General features: G+C 38.7%; 2 long non-coding RNA genes across 2 annotated transcripts; both read right to left on the bottom strand.

The window, feature by feature from the left end:
- Positions 1-600: 600 nt before the first annotated feature.
- On the bottom strand, positions 601-1,389 carry LOC114187312. The gene is made up of 2 exons (XR_003605227.1): positions 1,027-1,389; positions 601-914 (listed from the first exon to the last, which is right to left on the bottom strand). It is a non-coding gene; the product is annotated as an uncharacterized LOC114187312 (long non-coding RNA).
- Positions 1,390-2,495: 1,106 nt separating this feature from the next.
- Positions 2,496-6,520, bottom strand: LOC114187311. Its single transcript, XR_003605226.1, has 2 exons — positions 5,504-6,520; positions 2,496-5,405 (listed from the first exon to the last, which is right to left on the bottom strand). It is a non-coding gene; the product is annotated as an uncharacterized LOC114187311 (long non-coding RNA).
- Positions 6,521-7,041: the final 521 nt, after the last annotated feature.

Genomic DNA, 7,041 nt, shown 5'->3' with positions numbered 1-7,041 from the left:
ATAATTTTTCATTGATCATAGCACACGATACAACAAACAAGAACTGAACCAGAGACAAAACATAAAAATTGATACATTCAACAGACTAAAATTTAAAATCAACTGATTGAAAAACTGCAGAACACATAACAAAACAACACAACCACATGAATGCAATGCATGATCCTAAAGGCCAACACACTCAGTCATCCTGAGGGTTGTTTCTGGTATGGAATGAAGTCAGCAGATCATGAATGTCATGGATTTGACCATCCAAATCATTAAACCTCTTAATGCATGACGTAAGGATAATCTCGGATTTGGGTCAAATTTGGGTCTCCAACAAATTGGGTATGAATCATGCCACTTGAAGAAGGTTCCAAGATAAGTGAGGAAGATTTGCCACTTTGAATCGGAGATTCAAAGATAAGGACTGATGGTTCTAAGGAGAACCTCAAGACTTGAGAGAAAACTCATTGTTTCGTAAAACTCAAATATGAATACAAAGTGTTTTACAAGGGCTTATATACTATGGGCCAAAACACCAAAAGGCTCAACACAACTAAAGGTCCGATAAAGTCCAAACAAAAACATTATAAAAATTACAAGAAAGAGTCCATATTCTATGATCTGAAGCCAATCCAAGATCACTTTAAAGGTCATAGGCATGATTCAATCAATTACTTTGAAATCCCCATGATGGTCCCGAACCACGCCTCCATCATTGCCTTTAGGTTGGAGAAAATTCAACCTCGACTTTTAACACTTTATTACATACAACCAAACACACAAACATAAGTGCTAAAAGCACGTAAAACAAGAATAGTTTAAAGATAAAAATAAAATGCTATCTAAAATGAGATTGGAATCTTGGGAGAGGCAAATCTCTTATTATCAATGTGCTTGGAGATTTTCCTTTAGGGTCAAAGACGAACCTGCAAGACACATCAAAGAGTTTCAACACAATTGTTGTATTCACAAGAAAATAACAAAGAACACTCAAATGAACCACAAAAGAGAGAAAACGTCTTGGAATATGTTCACTACATGACAAACAAACAAGCATATTTTCAACAATAGTTTCATATTTTTCCACTCTTGTTTCTTCTTTCTCTATCCTCTCTTCTTCACCCCATTGCTTATGCCATTGCTCCTTAATGTACAAGTCTTTCCTAGGCAACAAGACAAAAAGAGATGGGTTAGTAAGTTTTCCCAATGAAAATGCAAAATTATGATGTGCATAGGAACAACGATTCAAAGTATTGTAATCCCCTTTAAGGATTTCATCTCAACCATGCATGCCAGGGGTGTGAGGAGAGACTCATTCACTTGTTTCACCCTTTGTTCTTCTCCTTCCTTCTCTCGTCACTCGTTCTCTTTTCTTTCTTTCTCTTACAGTTGTGCATCCTCTCTTACTCTCATCTCTACCTTTTCTTTTTCCCTTTGCTTTCATTCTTCCTTCTTTTTTAGCTCTTGCTATTTTCAGTCTCTAAGCTCTTTCTCTTTTCTCTCTTTTATCTCTATCTCTTTTCTTTCTCTGAGCTCTCTCGTCTTTTGTTCTCTTTCTCTTATTTTTTCCCACATTTTCGTTAGTGCTCTTTCCACATTTTCTCTCTTTTGTCTTGCTTTTTCCCACATTTTCGTTAGTGCTCTTTCCGCATTTTCTCTCTCTTGTCTTTCTTTTTCCCACATTTCCTTTAGTGCTTTTTCCACATTTTCTCTCTCCCTTGGTGCTTGTTGCTCTTGTTTGACTTCGAGCATTTGCCTAACACTCTTTTTCACCTCTTTCAAGTATACAATGCAATCCTGGAGTTCTTAAAGAGTCATGTACTTTGTGTTCCAATTAAGACATTGATAATTTTCGTGTCCATAACCTTAACACTTGGTGCACCTAATGGCACTTGTTTTGTCTCTTGGCAATGATCTTCTATCATGTTTATGCTCCCTTCTAAGATTCCCAAGTTTGTTATTCAGCCTAATAATTTTGGACACAATGAAGTTGATATCCTCCACCAAGGTCGAACGTGTATTGAACATTGTGGAGTGCTCAAAATTACTAATTCTTGTAGTCAGAGAGAGGAAATAAGAACTAACACAAAACACATTAAGTGGTTAGCACAAGTAATGAAGATAAAAAATGTCAAATGGATCTCACCACTCCTTATGTGTTTACACTCAATTCCACTCGTTTTTTACTCTCAAAGTGTATTCACTCACTCTCATGTTCCTATTTAGTTCTTCAAAGAACCTCCAATCAACCCATCAAGAATTCAACATCAAAATGAAAGATGTAACAGATCTAAGCTCAATTGAGGAGGCCAAGGAAACGAAAACTCTAAGCAAAACCAAGGAAATTTGAAGACAAACTAGAAAACACCAAAATCAAGAAATGGTCAAACCAAAGAGAGTGAATATGTGACAAAACTACGACTAGGACAATGAGAAAAACACTTTAAAAGATAAGAGTAATCTAAACCGTATATCTAGAATTACTACTGGAAATGTGAAACAAATGCTCAAGCTAAATTGTGATGATCCATTCAAACTTCCACAAACAATACTTCCAAACATTTAGCTCAAGGTACATTGTGTTACAATCAAGAACTTAAGGGAAGCAAACTCAAAGGAATATGATAGACAAAAGACTCAAGTAAAGCAAGGATGAACAATTAATGATTCTGAATTGTAAGAATTAGGCAAAGCAAAATGCAAAAAGTGCATCCCAAATTGACCTAGAGAAGTGACTAAAGCAACACAATTTGTACCCCAAACAACATCAAATATCACCTCAAGACAGTAGCAAAAGCACAATGCAATTAGCCAACAAGTGAATAACGAAATGCCTGCAACGGATCCAAAACGCATCAAAGAAATTAGGAAAGTGTGGTTGATTCTAATTAGTTGGAAGCACATGCGATTTTGGGCCCAACAGAAAATAATTCAAGTCCAGCGTATCACAATTTCAGCAACATCCTTTGGCTCCAAACTAGGGAAAATTGCTCTCAAGGTGTTGGCTGCTGTTTTCCTACACCACAATTTCCACATAATGGTTGCCACGGTTTGCACTAGATATTGGCACCGAATTCAAAACAAATGGAATCAATTTACAGCCACCTAAATTGGTTGCCACCTTAAAATCAGTTGTGCAGCAGACTTGAACCAATTGGTTTCGAATTGCCATGTTCTAGAGACAAACCACCCAATTATAGCCCTTGCTGGCACGAATGAGTTCTAAACCAATTTCACTGCACTAAATGGACTGTTGTTCAATCAAAATATGCACCAAAAAATTGTCAATTGCACCGCTTCAACCTCAACACTAATGAACAAAGGATGCATGAAACTGCTGCCACGCTTCAAATTCTGCACCGAGTGGAGCAAGGAGCTAACCTCAATGACAAAAATTGCCACAACCTTTAACGAAATCTACTGCACCAATTAAAACGGAGATGTGTTGCTTCCAAGCACTAGTCCAGCTTTTGCCACCGCCTGGACTAGCATGGAGTGCGTGCCCCTCTGGCATCAGAAATTTTAGTCTAGAACTTTGCACCGCCTGGGAAACTCTTCAAACAACTTAAGATTGGAATTTTCTTCTATATATGGTATACCGTGAGTTTTCCAATTGATCAACTACTGAAACAAAATCACTCCATCGCATCAACACTAGCCGCATCAAATTAAAATTAATCATGAATGTGGCAGCGACACCAAAAAGGTTGTAAAGTTGAGTCCACCGGAATGAGTTTGGTTGCTCTACTTGGATGAAAATCTGCAGCTTCTAATTACACCAATAGCCACCCACCAATAGAACAAAACTGCTGTAGTAGTTTGCCAAGCCAGCAATAAATTGCGTCCCACCAACAATCGAGAAAATGGTTGCTAGTTTTGGAAATAACTCCAGCAAACAATTTAGCATATCCAATCGTCACAATCTCACTTCAAGTAACGTCCTGCTACTGCAGTATTAGTGTCTCAACATATAGGATATTGCTGCACCTCTTGGGAGCTATACGTTCCATCGCTCCAAGTAACAACACCTTAAGCATTAAGTGGTACCTACTCTACTGCCACGAAAACTAGTGTAGTTGCTGCCAAAAATGCACTGCAGATGCTGTTGGACGAAAGTTTACTGCTCATTGAACTATTTAGTTGGCTGCCATAAAAACTAGTATAGTTGTTGCAACACATGAGAAAAAAAAATCAGAATTCTTGCTGTTGTCCAAACTATTTAATGAATCAATAATAACACTTGCACTCTTCAAAGTTGGTGTTGTTGTTGGCATCGCTTGGACCAAACAACTGTTGCTCTTGGCGCCTCTTCAAACATGAGAAATTCAGGTGCTTTAAAACATATTACTACACTAATGGACTACCACCTAATAGAACAAGAATGAATCACCAACACGTGCACCATGTGGCCTCATGCAAGTTTGCAGTCGCAAAAGGGAACCAAGCCAAATCATCTGATGTGCCAACTTATAATTAAATTAGAAATGAACAAATGCAATATGCATATCCCGTAAATAAGGAGGATTGAGACCAAAATTGAAACAAACATCGAACCACTTCAACGGATGTAATTGATGCTGCTTTGCCTTTTGAATGGACCAACTTTGGATGAAGGAACCAATCACCGAAACAGATCAAAGATGGACCCACCACTGACTCAATTCAAATAACACCTTCAACTTCATGAATGCACCACGCTGATGTCGCTTACCTTTCATCATCGCATCAAACCTTGAGGGAAAACAATTCAATTCATCAAATTCTCAAACGCTTGGGCTGCGTTAATTGACAACACCAACTTACCAGGCCGAGGCAATTTCAGCACAAACAACGGAAACTATAATAACCTCCCAATTGAAGCCAGCTATTTTTAACCAAACTACAAGGCCAAAAAATTTTTAGTGCCAGCAAATGAGCCTAAACTATATTTTGTTTCCATAATCTTCATTGAGTCAATAACACAAACACGTTGTGTGCTTCAGCTTATAAGCATGGGTAGCCAGACCAACGTAACTTGCAACCCCAAGCAACACTCTTATCAACCCAATTGCATCTAGCCAGCAACCACCACGCACGCAGACAAAAACAACGTGGCCCACCATCAATTGAATTACTCAAATGCAGTGTCAAGTGTTGAAAGCGGTCGACACAATCACTGTGAGCAGAGAATATATCAAGCAAGCAAAACGAAGACACCTAAAACAGTGCAAAACTGTTCGTATTATTTTCCAAATTAACTCAGTGCAAAACTATTTGTATTATTTCTCAAATTAACTCAAATACTTTCAACAAACACTTAATTTGTGAATGTTTGTGTATGCTAAAATGTAAGTAATTAAAGTTGCAACAATAATTCTCCAGCATAGCAGAATAGAAAAGTAGTTCCCAAATCAAGAATCACATCTCTCCGATCACACCTAGAAGAAGTAGGTATAAAAGATTAGAGGAAAAAGAGACATAAGGGAAAAGGAGAAGAACAAATATAAAATCAAAGAGGAAGTGATAAGGCCCAAACCTCAACCTCAAGCCCATGATGGTACCGAGGCACGGTGGGAAAAAGTGTATGTGAGAAAGAAGGATCCAAGGGTTGAGGTTGCAGGTAGTTAGAGGAGAGAGAAATCAGGAGGGGAATGGGGGAGATTCTATTTGATATTCACTTTTGCAAAGTGTGGAGACAAGGGTGTTTTTTGGCTGAGAGAGTAGAGGAACCATTGGTGTTGCTCTAGAGAGGAGCGTAACTCTTCTGGGTTATCCTTCTATTTCATGTTTTCGTTTACAGTATAATGAATACATTAATGTGTATGTTGCGATAAACCAGTACAAAACCAATCAGCGATAGAGATGATGCACAAGGAGGTTGCAATAAACCAGTCAAAACTAGTGGAATTGATGACTCGAAGTTGGGAGAAAATGCCTCAGGTGGAGGGAGAGAACTCTGTTGGGCCTAAGAAGAAGGAGTCATTTAGTGGTGGAAACAACTTGAAATCTTTAGAAGGATTGAACTACCTGTGTTCAATGGAGAAGATCATGCCGGTTGGATCACGAGAGCTGAAATTTATTTCAGGGTCCAAGAAACTAGTTCGGTAGTGAGGGTGAATTTGCCCCAGTTGTGCATGGAGGGGGCTACGATCCATTTCTTCAATGCATTGTTAAATGATTACGATGATTTAACTTGGGAGGATTTGAAGAAAGAATTGATCGAAAGATATGGAGGTTTGGGTGAAGGAAGTGTATTTGAGCAGTTGACATCATGCGACAAACATGGAGTATGGAAGATTACATTCAAAGATTTGAATGTTTAATGTCTGAGGTGCCCAAATTACATCACGAACAATACTTTGCTTACTTTATTCACGGTTTGCACGAGGAAATTAGGGCTTGAATAAGAAGTTTGCATGTGGTAAACCCACTTACGAAAGGAAGAATGATGAATGTAGCAAGAGCCATTGATATGGAGTTTTCGAACAAGAACAAAGGATGGCATGGAAAAGACGAAATGCGTACGGGAGGCAATTCGAGTTACAAAGTGGGTTCAAATATTCCAGGACGCATCATTCCCAAAACCCAAGGCACGGGTGGAGGTATTAATGGGCCTGGTCCAAACACAACAAAAGAATTGGGGGAAAATAATAGAAGTGGGCCTAGGGATAGAGGAACGAAACACCTAGCCTATCAGGACTTGTAGGATAGGTGAAAGAGAGGACTATTTTTTAAATGTGGTGGACCTTATAGCCCCACGCACCAATGTCCCGTGAAGCAACTGTGGATCATCCTTGTGGGTGATGAAATTCAAATGGAATGTGACGATGGAGAAAATGTGTCAGGTAAAGTTGAAGATGGCAACATTGATGGGGAGTGCAGTGCTTTGAGTTTACGCAACCTAGGAGTTGAGAAAACAAAATCATCTCAAACTCCTAGTTTGAAGGGGAGGGTACATGAATTACCACTGTTTATTCTGGTCAATAGTGGAGCATCACATAATTTTATTTCTAGAAGATTGGTCGACGCAATGGGTTGGCAATGGGAGACTACCTAGAATATGTGAATATTGAT

Source organism: Vigna unguiculata, chromosome 6 (genome assembly GCF_004118075.2).
Source record: "Vigna unguiculata cultivar IT97K-499-35 chromosome 6, ASM411807v1, whole genome shotgun sequence".
NCBI classification, from domain to species: Eukaryota; Viridiplantae; Streptophyta; class Magnoliopsida; order Fabales; family Fabaceae; genus Vigna; species Vigna unguiculata.
This window is presented reverse-complemented; position numbering and strand designations above follow the sequence as displayed.